The 15,665-nt window shown below is 38.4% G+C and overlaps 1 protein-coding gene across 2 annotated transcripts in view; it reads right to left on the bottom strand.

Annotated features, from left to right (window-relative positions):
- Window positions 1-15,665, bottom strand: part of LOC121632055 (thyroid hormone receptor alpha) — a 159,047-nt gene that overhangs the window by 121,979 nt on the left and 21,403 nt on the right. Inside the window, exons 1-2 of one of the 2 annotated variants that reach the window (XM_041973224.1) lie at window positions 14,732-14,791; window positions 10,401-10,484 (exon numbers count right to left, since the gene is read on the bottom strand). The gene's annotated coding sequence lies outside the window, so the exon portion shown is untranslated. Of the gene's footprint in view, window positions 1-10,400; window positions 10,485-14,731; window positions 14,792-15,665 lie in introns of those variants that run through there. The other variant, XM_041973223.1, reaches the window with a different exon arrangement.

Genomic DNA, 15,665 nt, shown 5'->3' with positions numbered 1-15,665 from the left:
ACATGCCTCTGCAATTGTCTCCCACTGCTGCATGCATGAATGCAAGGAGTGTTGGAATTATCTACACAAGAGAAGACACACACACACATATATCCTTGGGCGTGCACATTTTGCAAAAAGAGGCAACGACACAAAGCAGGACACAAATACACTAAGGGACAAAATGAGACATGGACACACATATATGCAGCGTAGAGTCCAAACATCATCAGCAGCCAGCAAATGTTTGGAAAAAAATAAAAGCATAAAGAATACATGCAAACATTCGGTATCATTTACACTTTAAAAAGAAAATAACAATTAACCTTAAAAAAATCTGAGGTTGGGGATGTTAAAAACAGAAAACCAACCTGGGCCAAAAGGGCTATTTTGAAGACCTTGTCCACACTGTCAGTATTAAAACCTCTGTAATTTTCCTGTGCTTCACTTTAACATCGTTGGCCTTTGCAGAGATAATGTTCACAGATTGCAATGTGATCTGATAGAGGTTTAGAGCTACAGTTCTATTATCCCTACATCCATCCTTAAGCTGTTTTATTTATTTATTTTCGTTTGTTTTCTTTAGGCAAGCCTGAAACTTTATTTCATTTGTGCTATGTGCCATCTTCGTTTGATCTTCACTGGTCACACAAATACTGATATTTAAACATCTTCACAAATATCAGTGAATAAATAAAGGTCTTAGTATTCAAACAGACCTTGTGGCTGCAGATGCTCATTTTATTATGGGTATGCAATTTTTGACCAGAGGCCTAAAGTAATAGTGCTTGCATTTAATGTCTCTAAAAAGACTGGGAAGAATAAGCTATTCTGTCTTAGAAAGTGTCCTTTTCATTTTGAAATAAATGGAGAAGAAAGTCAGATGAAGCTCCAGATGACCCAGCTTTCCACCAGCACTTAAACACACCATCTAAGAACAAAACTGTAGGGCTCCAGGAAGCATATAAAAAATCTGAAGAACCCCTGTGCATACCAAGGGGTCTTGAGAATCAGGTACCAAGTTATAAACCATTTTTTTAAATCAAAACTATCAGATTTGTGAAGCTGAAGGTAACAAACGTGTGTAAAATATTATCTGTGCATTTTTGTAATTTTTCTCTCCGTGGCATCCAGCAATGATGATTTTCTTTACTTTAGGGATAGGAAAAAGTAAATACCAGGTATATCTGATCTGGCATCAACCACAGGGAGCGTAAGGAGGAAATTATTTCCTGGAGTGTTTTAGTTAATTAGCTTGTTACGCTGCAGGTGATACTGTTTCTGTGATAGAGTCACTCTGTGTTCGTTACACTGTGTTCTTTACACTGTGTTCTTTACACTGTGTTGCAAAGCACTTGTTGCCAAAGAAAACAGTCAATTATGTTATTATCACTTTGGATAAAAACATTTGCATGTAGAGTTCTCAGGCTTGCAGTCAAATTCTATTCTATTCTATTCTACAGTCATTTAGCTTTTATTCTAAGCGACTTACATTTGAGAGTAAATAACTCCTGAAAGACATTTGACTGATGCCAGAAAAATGCTCAGAATTAAACCTGTTCTGGTTCCACAACGACAGATAAGAGACTTTCATAGAGAAAAAACATAACACTCATTCCTTACATCTGCACTACATATGGACTACATATGTTTACTTCGAGTGCAAATGTGATAAAAATTTGTCAGTATCAAAAGTAAGAAGATAATATTACAACGTGGGATATGGGCCAAAATCAAACATAGTGAATCTAAAATGTAAAGTCTATGTCTACAAACTAATTTAAATACTGACATTTTTAATACCAAAGTAAATTCAGATTAAAACGAAAATGATGTCTCATGAAATTTAATATGTTCCGATGAATGTGGACAGATAAAGTCTGTACAAACAACTGGCTTCAAATTACCTCATGGCCACTCAGGTGATGTTTTTCTCCTTTACTGACAATAAACTGCATCACTAAAGTTGAAAAAATCCATTTTTAAAGCAAATAAATGGTCCCAGACTGAAATGAGAGGAAACTGCTGTTTTTGTTGTTTTGTTTTTAACCAAGCTGTGACATTAGGTTTAATAGCTTTTGGGGGAAAAAACCAAGAGCGTCTTATCAGTTCAGTACAAAGATGTTTATTTTTTTCTTTTTTTTTTACATATTTAAACAGCAAAACAGTTTTGAAGGTTTCATCTCCAAATGAGGGGATGGCTCAGACCATCACCTGAGCTGCAGACTCCACGCTTCCGTAGATTTTGAGATATCAAAAATATGTGTTATGCCATCCCATAATCTGTAATAGTCGCGGCTGTTAAACAACACATGACTCAGTATCCCAGACAAATCTCAGAGTTGTTCCAGCTGCTCGCTGCTTATCTAGATGGAAACAGAATTACTTCATTTTCTCTGCTTCATGATTTACACTGAACAAAATCCATTTCCATTTAAAACCACACTACCCAGGAAAGGGTAAGGTCATGGGAACATAATGAGCATTTCACTTCATTTATCTCACTTTCGCAGCTTTATTGAGACTGTAGAGAAAGGGCAGAGGTCATCATTTCCACCAATTAGGCCCAATTGAATCTTTTATCCCCTTTGTCTAGCACTTTTCATTAATCTAAATCTATTAAAAATTTAAAATGCTAAATAACTTTGATAATAAATTTCAGCCTTGATAAGCACCTGCTCACAGACCAGGAGGCGGGTTTGTGTTAAACACGGCAGCACAGCATCAGCTAAACTAACCTTGACAGACTTGGATGATGTTGCATTGAGGAGACAAAGGGCAGAAGTGCAATTTATGCAATAAAGATAACACCTCAGCTGGCAGCAAAATGAAATGATACAAGACAGAAACAATAAGGAACAAATAAATATTGCCAATTAAAGTAAAAGAGAAAACGACTTTGTCTCTGCCAAGCAGTGGAGGGAAAATATCTTGATGTGGCTCTAAGTGCTTGTGGCATGCCGAAACAAGCCCATTACCTGAAAGAACGCTATCTTTAATGAGAAGGTGCAAAACTCGCTTCACTGGTCTGGAACTCATCCAGATGCAGAACAAAAAGGCAGGCCGATACATTCCTGCGCCCATCCCCTCAGTACCTGCAGGAATGCTTATAAGAAAAACCCTCCGATATATACTGTATGCACACGCATTCTTCTGCATGCACGAGGGAGCAACAACGTTTAATTAATCTGCTGGACTCTCAAACCAAAACTCCACCAAGTGCAATAAAGCTAACGGTCCAGACTGAAACAAGGACCGCTGTAGGTAGTGAACTGTTTAAAACTCTTCCCTCATCTCCGCCTTTATTGGAGTCCTCCAAAGTTCAGCTCATTTGTGTGGTGAAGGAGTGGGAGCAAGCAGGGCAGACTGGAATATTTGTGGCCTGACTACAAAGACACTGGAATGCCCTTCTCTAAACTGGTTAATGCTGCCTACCACTCTCAGGCCATTTCTACCCACTCTGTCTCAAACTGTTTTGCTCTTTGTGTGTGTGTTTTTTTTTGTGTCTTTGCCCTCTAGGAATAGAAGTTGGCTCTAAATGATCAAACATTCTCCATGTAAAGAGCTTTCTAGCAATATTTACAGCAGTTTGGATTCAATAAACATAAAAAGACTTGAGTGCAACACTATCAGGTCTTACCCTGCAGAATGCTGCCAGTGGTGATAAACCTTTGGTATAGAACCAAATGAGCAAACATGTTTCCATCTCTGCTCCCTCTTGAGCTTATGCAACACAAGGACCCACTTTCCCCTTCGGTCTAGATTAAATGTACAGTGCTATTTTTCCACTGTGATGTGTTACTCATTAAACTTGTAAACCAGCAGTGGCTCAGCTCTTCTGTCCTCAGCTGGAGGTGAAAGATATTATGAGGTCTTTACCTGCGCTGTACATGGTGCCTTTACTTGTAATTCCATATAGCTGAGCCCAGACAGGAGGGAGAGAAAGAGAGCACAGCTAGGGCAGCATTAAACAAAGGAAAATGGTTTAGTCTGGCGAGGTTGAGGACTTTAAACCTGTTTTCTGGTCTGTACTGTATATGTATGGAACGAGGTGGGGCCCAGCTGCGTGTTCATATCGCTCTGTGCTTGCACCTGTTCTCTGCCCCCAACTGACATCGCCTCTGGAAAGATTAGACAAAGGGGTGGAGACACACATTTGCAGAGAAAGTGGGACAAAATGTAAAGAATTGCTTAACTTCTGTTTTGCACTACTGAAGAGGGAAACAAAAAAACAGACATAAGATGTGAAGGAATTTCTTTCTACATCATCAACTTTCCACTGAACTCAAATAAAACATAACCGACAGCTATAAAGTAGTGAAACAGACTTTCCATCACAAATAGTGTGTCATCCCATAGCAATCCATCTATTCTCTTAAGAAATTATAGTGACCAAAGAACTTCCAAATAAAAAAAACTTTACTTTTATCTTGCAAAAGTCCAAAATACTAAAATACTTAAGTGCTTGCCTTTCTTAAAAAGGATTTAATGCTTCATTAAGCGTCCAGAAAATTAAAATTAGCATTATAATTTCGTTAGTGAACAAAGAGTTCCCTCCTAAGTCTTTCCATTTACAGTAATAACAGATTATGTACGGTGACTATGTGCTTTCAGCTCTCTTGCATTGAGCTGCAGTGTACGCAGAGTTATTTCAAAGCCTGAGGGCTGTACAAAATGTTCATGCTGGTCCTTTATGTAGATGCATAAAACTGTCAAAACTTGTACTCTTGTCAGACTGGCTGTCGCTACCAGGGTACACAGGAACAGGACTTACAAGAAAAAAGCTGTAAACACTGAAAAAAGCTCCAGTTTGGTTTGAAAATAAAAAAACAAAAAACAAATTCAATGCAAGCTTGAAACTGGATGCTCTACTCTACACGTTTCCCTCGGTTAAACACAAGTTAACGACAAACAGGAGATAAACCTTTGCTGATTGCAATTTTAAAAAAATGTCTGATTTATTTGCTGTACTTGTAAAACTGCTGTAAAAATGTTTAGTCTATAATCTTTTTCTTTCAAAAAGGCCTGCAGGTTTTTTCAGTCAAGCGTGATAAATGCGAACTGGCAACTTCCTCAATGAGCAGATGAAGCATAAGGACATTACCCAACCACATATACTTGCAAGTTTTTGTTCCCTCAAGTTGCTTATTGAGTATTTCAATACAGTAATATAAATGAACAAAAAAAATAAAAAGGGCTTTCAGGTAATTAAACAGAATTTCACATTTTGGAGCATCAAAATGATAATTTATTATCAATTTAATCAATATTGGGGGAGCAACACCATGAAAAACACAGCCATCAACCTAAAGAAAGGGAATTCCGTTAATTGGTATTAGTAAAGTGGTTGTTGCAGTCTTTGACGCAGCATAAATTCATTGTTTTCACTTAAAACGTGTCTGTACAAGCTGCAGAGAAGAATGCATTTCCTGGAAGTTTAACCAGATACCACCAAAGTGTTCAGAATTCAGAAAATCAGTTCTAGTGAAAAACACTGTAAGCAGAACTGGCAGCTTGAGGAAAAGAAGTGGTCGCTGTTACCAAAACTGTCTTTATGTTCGAACAGTAAAATGTGACAGAAACAATCTCTGAGGGAAAAATCTGGTTTGTCTGACAGCTTCTTTGCGCCTCTTCCAGTCACCATAGACGTTCATTGTTGCTGAGTAAAAGAACAGTGAGGAAGAGGATTCAGCGTGTCACTGCTACTTCTATCATCTGCAGTGATGCTGGCCTTTGGAGAAAGAGCCCAAGCACAGCAGAGAGGGACATGCACTTGAAACTTTCAAAACAAAAGTAGTGTTCTTTTTAAACACAGGTAAGCTTGTTAAAACCAGATGATTAAATCCTTTTCTATTGCAACTATTTAGTAAAATCTTTAACATCACTGCTATAAATCTACCACCTAGGACCCTCATCAACACAACTCTCTTAACTAACTATACTAGTTTATGATTCTTAGCCACCAGACAGCAGGACAGGAAGTGACTTCTCCCTCATACTCTTTGTGGACATTTTAGACCAGAATATCTGATTTATTTCATTTTCCTTTTTACACCTGCACATGGTTCTTAACATCTTCCTTCAACAAGATGAAAATGAATTAAAAAAATTCCTATGTAGTCTATTTTGCAGGCTTATTTGCTCCCCATTTAGTGCAAACACTAAGCTCAGGAGCCCCGCCATGTTCAACAAAGACCAGATGTTCTGAAAATAAAAGGAAGTTACATCACTACATATGTGCATACTTAAAAAGAAATCAGATAATGGACTGGGCAATGCAGACAAGGGTTTTTCGAATATCGCATTTAATGAACGTATGCAGATGCATTGGATTAAATTTTTGCAATTATCTGATTTCTCCCATTTATCGGATTTTGATTTAAATGAGCTCATAGTAAAGCAAACACATCAGTGGTAAAGATATGTAAATATCAGTATATGTGTTACTGGTGAAATATAAAGGAGGATGGCACATAGCACAAATGCAAAAAGCTTCAGGCTTGCCTTAAAAAAATCAATCAATACATTTCAATTTAAATGAAAATCTCTTTGGAATGATGTGGCTGTGGCTGTAAACCTCTATTAAATCAAAATACAATGTGTGAACATGATTTCACAAACAGAAACGTAAGAGTTACGCAATCATTGACAAAAAAAAAGAAAGGTAGGAACCAAACTACCTAACATTTCACTACAAACTTTGTCTGTCTAATGTGGTTTGGACTCATCCGCCTGAGTCCTCTCTCTGACCCCAAACAGAGATTGCTTTTAATACAGATTCGGATTTGAACGACACGAATGAATGAACTATCAGAGTAGGGGAGAGAGCGGCAGAAAAGGAACATTTTGTGATTTTGCTTAAAAAGAGTTAAAAAAAAACCACTTCCTTTCCGTGAGTGAGAAAGCTGTCCAAGAAACCGCACAGTTTCATAAGCGCCTTGTGCTCTTTTCTTACGGTTTGATGTTGCAGCTGCACCTTGCATTTTCTGTAGTGCAGGTTAAAATGAAAACTATAATATGTTAACAGCATCTCACCTCTGTGACCCAGCCATGCTCCCTGGCTACCGTACAGAAAACAGCATACAATGACAGAAACTAATTCAATCAGATATTAGCAACGTCTTTATTTAGCAACCTTTCCACTGCTCCTGCTAATGTCATTTAGCAGCATGCTTGGTAAATGTCTCCCTAAATGAGCTTCTTTGCTGATTAAAACTCAACTGCTGAAACTTTTTTTCCCCGTCTAGACATCAAAAGCATGAAGACAGGTTACTGAGTTAGTTTATGGATTATCAAGAAAGAAAGAAAAAAGTTTATCTAAATGTCACAAACACAAAAGAAGATGGCGTCGACGCAGGGACAGTTCGAGCCCATTTCCGCCTGGAAATAATGGTTTCAGTTTAAATGTCACAGAGTGTCTCTCCTACTGTTTATCTGAAATTCACCCAAATTGAAACTGCTGATTAGAGTGATAGCGGTCTAAAGGCACAGCGCAGGATTACCCAACCAGGTGGCGAGCCAAAGTACCAGTGAATAAAAGTAATTCAGCTGTTGGCCTTTCAGCCGACTCACATTTCCCTTTTCATGCTTTACGGATCACCAGCGCTCCCAGGTCGGAGATGAACAGCAAACCTCGGAGATTATCTTTGTACAGATCCGAACTACAAGTCTGTGTATTGTTTGTGTTTGTTTCTGACTGTGTGTGTGGATGTTTGTACATATTTGTCTATTTGATTATGTGTGTATATTTATTTCAGCTGTGGTGAATGTGTGCCCAGATGGGCATGTGTTTTTCTGTGTTTGTGAGAGTGTGTGTGCCAGAGCGGGAAAGTGATTCCCCTGATGGGCATGGCAGATGGGCAGGGAGTGGCTCGGCCCGATTCCTCTGCCACCTGAGAGGCCAGAAGGTTTGATGTGTGCTGGTACAGTGTCTCTTCTCACCTCTCAGTCCGCTCACAGAAGCTGCTTTGTTCAGATTCAGATGTTTAACAAATCTACTATAACAGGCCCGCGGTAACCATCACCATCACTACTGTGCAAGAATGAATCAGCTCTAGATCCCAAGTATCCTGCTGTTAAAGCTCTGCATCAACATCTCTGTATGTGTTACTGTAATTATAGGTCTCCAAGGCTCCAATAAGCACAACTACAAAATCTCACAGATGCATCCTGCAAATCAGAGCTTCAGTTCCACTCGTGTTGATTCAGCCCTCCGTTAGGGAAGCAGGTTAAAAACAGCTTCTTCAGCTGCCAAACTGAGGCTGCACATGACATTGTTTCAGCATCGATATACATGCATGATGAGGTTAAAAAAAAACATACAGGGTCTTATTTAGTTATAATCAACATGACAAACCTGTCAAATATTGGCTCACATTCAGGTAAGAAGGCAAACGCCTTATAAAACATTAATCAGTCTAGAATGACTGAAAAAAAGAAAAACTCATTCAAGTTGCAGCTTGATCGTTCCTGTATTGCAAAATCTTATCATTGCTCTCATGCAGTCAAAGTTTCTCGTACTCTTTTAAAGTCCTCCAATAATACACACATACTACACATAACACACCTTTTAACAATGACAACTTCACATTTAGTATCAGTATGTCCTAAAAGAAAAACCATTTGCTCCAATTTCTTAGGTGTGACAAGCATCTAGTAGCATTCTTGCAACAAGGTGATTCCTTGAGCTAGATGCTGAAACCGTATCTTATTGCAACATGGTGCGAAGTGTATACGTAAAAAAAATGTGAATAAACTGAAAGAAAATGCTCTGAGGGAATAAGAAAAAGATATTGAGCACATGGAAACTCAGAGATGCATCTGGCCCATCAGCTGATACGTATGGAAGGGAAGCAGGGAGAACAGGCTGAGGTCTGCCAAATGACACAATAACTGGCCTGAAAATCAGCAGCAACAGGTCTGCATTGATATCACACTGATTCAGAGCCTGGAGCGCAACATTATTGAGGCGGTGTGGGATTATCTTGGCAGAGAAAAGAAAAAAAAAGTCAGCCAACATCCAAAGAATAGTTTCAAAATGTCCTTCAAGAAGCCTGGAGAACTATTCCTGAAAACTACTTTAAGAAATTAGGAGGAGGCGTGTCTAAGAGATTTCAGACTGCGCTTAAGTATAAAATAAATATGACTTTTAAACTTGTTAGAGTTGCACAAACTGTTTTTTGCCTTATGTTTGCAGATTTCTATAAATCACTGCACATATTTCCTATTTTTTAGGCTTTTGTACAGTTCTGTGTTTTTCCTAGTATCTAACATGAGCACCACATCTGCTTCACACAGTGCAGACAGACATACTCCAGCAAACTTGTCAAAAGGCCAGACTAAAACTTTGCTCTCTCCAAAATGAGCTGGTTATGCAAACAAGCATCACTCTCCACCATCACTCTCCAATCATGTGTTGACTTTGGGAGCTAAATCTCTGGAAAAACCATCACGCTAATCACAGCATGTCAAACCCAGCTGTCAGAATCTATCAGTTAATCTTTTATTTACATCAAATCAATAATTCCAGGGTGTAAACTACAGCTTTTTAGTTTTTACCTGGAGCGTTGCAGCAAGTGAAATTTAACTTGGCTAATCTTAAAGCATTAGATAAACGTTTTAAATGTTGTTTAAACTTTGAGATAATCAGGCTGCCACTCAGAAGAGGAGCATTTACTCCTTCTCATTCAATAGAATGTCAAGATTCAATACCTTGGCAACAAATTCCAGCCTTAACAACAATGCAAAGTCCAGCACTGTTCACTGAAAGCAAACACGAAGCAGCAGAGTACATGAGGAGGATCAGTGGTCATCATGACCACCACTATGAGACCTGAGCTGCACGCTAACATGTGGATAGCAGTGATGACAAAGAAGGGAAAAGTCCAACACCAATCAAGATAATGCTCTTGAGGAATAGTTGCAACCAGGAGTGTGTGAAATGTGTAATGCCGCCAGTGTGTTTTTACTGCACTGTCAGCAGGTCTAAGTGATTTCTCAGTTGTACAGTGTAACCTTGTTCTAAACTATGCAAAAGAATGAGATGCAGTTTACACAAAAACTTCTTTTATTTCTGTCAGTAAAGAACAACTTGTCCTCCTCTAGTGCCTTACGATTGTTTTTTCCTTTTACCGAGCAGTCTCCGAAATCAAAAAGCTTTGGAAGCTGACAAACAGAGTGAGCTGTTCAGCTCAGGTGCACTGTACGTACACCGCCTTCCAAAAAAAAACAAATCTGATACGAGCACCTGTGGTAATAAGACACTGTGATACAGCAAGGAAAATAATACCAGCCTCACCTTTCACCAGCCTGCTGCCTTTGTTACAGTGTCAAGGCTTTAGTGTTGCTTCCAGACTTCACTGCGTATGTGCAGAAACTTGTCAGCCTCTGTTATTGTTCAAAGCTATGCAAATGCTTCTTACCTTGGTGGTCAGGTGTCTTCGCTTTAGAGCTTTTTTATTCACATTTGATGGCACCTTTCATCCCAACACAGGTCCCAGGGAACTCTGCAAACACCACATGAAAAAAAAACTGATGATTCCTTCTTTTTGTAGCAAACAAAAGAAAAAAACATCCACCAGGCCGAACGCTACTGCCGAGCATTCTTGTGAAAAAGGAGTTAGTAAAATCCTACAGATAGCAACAGCACCAGCACAGGGAAATCCACATGGCCACTGATGCACGCATACACTGCCAAGTCACGGATGACATGGGAGGAGTCTATGAGTTCTTAAGAGGAATATCCCCTAGGAGGTGCAAGGTTTTCTTCTTTATGAAAACAAAGTTAGATTATCCTGAAACCAGCTTACAGCTAAAAGGCTTAGCATTCTAATCCTTTAGCCAAATGAAGTGGCTGTCCTGAGGAATCAAAGGAAGTTCATAGCGTGACTTGCAGTTGGTCAAGACTACACAAACACACCGTGTGTTCAGGGAATCCCTGCAGTATAGGGTGCTGGTATTCCCTTAATCATCTCCTCGGCTTGTCTTCCTGCATTAGGGCCTATTTAAAGTCAGGGCAGTGATAATGATGTAAATAAAACCAAAACGTAATCCTCTAATTATTTCAACCATTAATTTTACTGAAAAACAGAAATCAAACACTTTGTTTAGAAACTGAGGACTTGCTGCAGAAATCAACTTGTTTAATGTTAAGTTCTTTAACAGTTTAGAGCCTTCATTGTCATGTTTTTAAATTCATTATGGTGCAAATGTATTTAATTGATAAATGTGGGCCGACCAGTGAAACACCTGAACTTGATGGTTTGGTATTGTTATGCTAAAGTAAGCAAGAACTTCCCTGAAACAGCGTCATCTGTGTGGCTGCAGTCATCGGTTCAAAATCTAAACATACTCTTCAACATCAATGGTGCCATCACAGATGTGGAAGTTATTAATGCTATGTGGAGTAAAGTAATTCCATAGTGTAGGAATAGGAATTGAAACCATGATGCCTAGCTGGATGGTCCTTCTCTTCAGGTACATTCTCACTTCAGGCGAAAGTGGCCCAATTCTGACTATTTTTTGCCCCCATGTGACCCCTATCTGATTGTTATGCATTCTGAACAGCACAATTTTTTCAAATTCAACAAAGGCCACTTTGACGATCGCAGAAAAAACATATGTAAACAATGAATGAAAACTATACTAAAACATCTTATTTCAAGCACTGTAGAGTTTCAACCCTCCTTTTTCAGAAACAGTTACAAACTGTGTTCACCAGTAGTTGTTTTCTGAAGAATTCTTGAGTCTAAGCTGTGATTTCTAACACAGAACTGCACCCATTTTTTTGTAGTGCTCTCAGAGGACCTGAACATTTTAAAGGAGTTGCTGCGTCTCAGTCTTTTTCATGGTCTACATACAAAATATTACTTGGTAGTCTCAAGCTCTAGTTGAATATGAATCTATAAATGTTTATACGCTTGTAAATACTGGGTAACAAAAATAGATGCTTTAATATACCTGAACACAAAGTAAATGTTTTTGTCTTTTTAAAAGGCTATAAACAGAACAGCCTCCATCTTGATGTATGACCATTTAAGTAAATGTAATTTTAAATTTAATCCTTTCATAGAGATTTAATCTGCGTCTTTGCAGTAGATCTCATAAAGTGATCTGGTGGAGGCAAATTGAATTATGCTGCGCATCTGTCTCTTTCCTGGGCTACACTAAAGCATGAGCAGTCAGAGAAACACTCCAGCATTATGGCGCATAATCCGTAAGAAGACACAATTGCTTTTGTTTAATCATTTTCACGATTAAATTTTTCATTCATGTTAACTTCGCAGGTGAAAAAGAAATCAAACCTTCGTAGTTCAGCCAGACATGGAAGTTATTTTATAACCACAATAGCCTGGTCCACCCTGCAGTCATCTATGTCTTTTACCTCTCTGTACTTACAATAGTTGTATTCAATGCATTTAAATGACTCATGCAGACCTCTGAATCCTCGCTCTACACGACTTCTTGCTTTCAGCAGGTTAACCTCCATCACCCACCCAGCCTGCTAGTTGCATTTACTCTTAAATAGGGATGTGAGAGAAAAAAGGCCAATGTGATATGTGCTTTAACCATTGGAGCATCGTGATCCTTAAAAGTTTATAGTGCAGTAATAAAGGGTAAAAACCTTAATGTTCCTGAGTGGAGCCGCTGCCCACTAGTCCCTAAATAAACTTACATATCTGTAGAATAAATACCTACAACATTTTACCATTAGGGAGCTAAAGCAACAAAGTTGCTCATAATATGTTAAAATGTTAACATGTTAATGAAACAAATGTGTTTCTTGCACATAAAAAACACACTTCCATTAACACACACACACACAACTATTCAATCGCAACCTTTCTTGGCAGTTACATTTTTCCAGGGTGTGTCATCATCGTCAGCATCAGATGACATTAAGCGATTCAGTACAGACACCTCCGACTCCTCGGCCACACCACCTGAGGCCGTTTCTGCCTCACAATGTGGAGATAATGAAATTATTCTTATCGAACGCAGACACACGAGGCGGCATTTTGGCAGCATTATCAAAAGAAACGTGGAGAAGGATCAGTGGCCTTTGGGTGTTTGATTTTGTCTCACTGACTAAAACAACAGACTCACGCTGCAGTGGTCTTCACTATTTAGCAGCAACCTTCGGTCTTTGGCATTTTTTTACAATTTTAAATAATTTTTTAACATATTTAATACATATCTGTGACTTTCCTAAACATTTTCTAAAGGAAAACAAAGAGGTTTGGCAATTAAATGCAGGGTGAGGGTGGTTAGTCTAGATGTGTCTTGTTTGTTCAGGCAGAAATTCAGTATGCCACACGCATACATCGCATTGCATAATACCGATGTGCAAATATTAGACCATTTTTCACACCACACCACTGTAGCAGCGTCTGCAGATGACAGCAAAGCACACAACTCAGAAACCTAAACCACCTGTCATGTCAAATGTCAAGTCGGAAAATCCGCACTCGCTGATCCCCAATCATCCCATTTATTCTGGGACAAGAAACAAATTGAAGACATGACCACTGGAGTAGATTTTCAAGTCGGACCAGGGAGCAGAAATAGCACCTGACGGTACGCAAAGCAACCCCGTGAAGAAAAATAAAGGGCTTCATGTGTGGTTACAAAGTGGACCTCCAAAAAAAAAAAAAAAAATGTGACTTTTAGCTGTTTTGGGGAAAAAAAGCCTTTTTAGATATATGATTTCTAAATAATGTTAAAATTTAAAAAAAGATATTGCACACCTCATCTCAGCTACTTTGAGTATATACTAGCTCACATTTGTAAAGCAGAAAGCCCGAGCTGCACCCGAACGCACCCAATGCAGCTAAACTACCATCTTTTTCTCACTTTACATTTTCTATCATTTAAAAATGTTTAAATATATATATTTCTTAAGTAATCTAGAAACAAATTACTCTTTCCATTTTCAAGATTAACTTATTAGCCGTGCTCATTCATATCACTGGCATAATTTTTTAAGTAATAAAACAGGAAAAAGGAAAGAAAATCTAGCCCCAATAAGCTCTATACCCTTAATAGTTGAATGTACTGCACTGCACCAAATCGTGCAGTTAAATATTACCATCCAAAAAAAGAAAAGTACATGTTTTTTACTTTGTTGTTTGAGCAAACAGAAGAGGAGCCAGAAACGCATCACAATTTATACGACACAACTTCATTGCTGCTTTTCAGCAGTAATAATGATCAATTATTGATAAAAAATAACCTTTTCCTTCCACAACATTTTACTCCTATTGAAAGAGACACAGTGAAGTTTTCGGTCAACATCATAACACATGAGCTTCAGTCTTGTGACATCCAGTAGAGTAAAAGAAGACGAAGCCACAACAAGGAGGCAATGCACGCTTGTAAGGTTCAGTGATTAAGGTCTGATTTTCAAAGGACTAAATAGGATCTGTTGTTCCCCGAAGTCTATTTAGAGATAAAATCTTGAACCTGGCTATGTTTAACAACATACAACATTTGGTACGTAGCAGCCAGTGGGTCTATAAATGGTGACTGATTAGCTTGCAAACTACTGTCAATATGTTTCATTTAAGACCAAAGACTCTCATTTATTCTTGTTACTTCAAAGCACAAGAAAAATGTATCTAACAGTTCTTCATTTCAATGTTTGTTTTGATATCCCCGTCTGGTACACATTTTAGTGTCTTTTACATCCCACTCCAGTCCCTTAACCTCACAGAGACCAGGAATCCTTTACAATAAATAAAAAGATGCTAATTACCTCCAGGATTCTTTGTTTTGTTGCAGTCTTAACATTCATGTCTTAAGCTCATGCTGTTGAGGTTCTTGCTTTGTTAGCATTCGCAGATTAAAACCAAGTGAACATTCAGATCTGTTCAGTTACTATTTGATTACCTTTGTCCAATGTTTCTTCCTTAAGACATATTATTCCAGATGTTTGATCTCAATGTGCTTTGTAGACGTTACTCATCAGACATGTTTGACTTGTATTTACGTCACAAGAAACAATGGCGGGTGTATCCACAGCTTGCATCAGTACTCAGACATTCTGTGGTTTAAATGACGTGCAGGTTCTAGGAGCAGTCAAAGTGCCAACCCTCTTGGGTTTGCTCCGTCTCTGACGTGGAAATCTGGATTTTATTTGTGTGGGAACCGCAGCAAAACCTTTTCAACTAGATCTTAATGGCAGAATCAGGCCTTCAACTGGTTTGTGACCAATTTATTTGATCCTGGGGTCTCCATATTGATGTAATTATGTCTTTCAAAAATGAGTTTAGATCTGTATCACTTTGTCTTTACAACCTTTTTAAGCTAATTGTTTTCACTTTGAGTTGCCATGCTAAGCTTGTCTGACAATATTGATGTTTTATCTCACACTCAGAAGGAAAGTCAGTTCTAAAGCAAAAGAACTTAACTACTTATTTAACGTATATAACTTGATGTAAATAACTTCAGCCGTCTGTTAGCAAGAACCTCACAGGCAATGATTTATGAGCATAGATCAAAGAAAGCACCTTATTACCTTTACTGCAAGAACTCAGGCGGGGAACATCAGTAAATCTCTAATCTCTGAAAAACAGGACTAATTTGGTACAAACATTTACTCGCCATTTGGCAGATAGCCCTCTGAGATTTACTCGCCAAACAAAAAATTTACTCGCATTTGGCGCCTGGCGAGTGTTAATTTCGGACCC

Source organism: Melanotaenia boesemani, chromosome 21 (genome assembly GCF_017639745.1).
Source record: "Melanotaenia boesemani isolate fMelBoe1 chromosome 21, fMelBoe1.pri, whole genome shotgun sequence".
NCBI lineage: Eukaryota > Metazoa > Chordata > Actinopteri > Atheriniformes > Melanotaeniidae > Melanotaenia > Melanotaenia boesemani.
The sequence above is the reverse complement of the archived record's forward strand: the minus strand, read 5'-3'. Positions and strand labels throughout refer to the sequence as shown.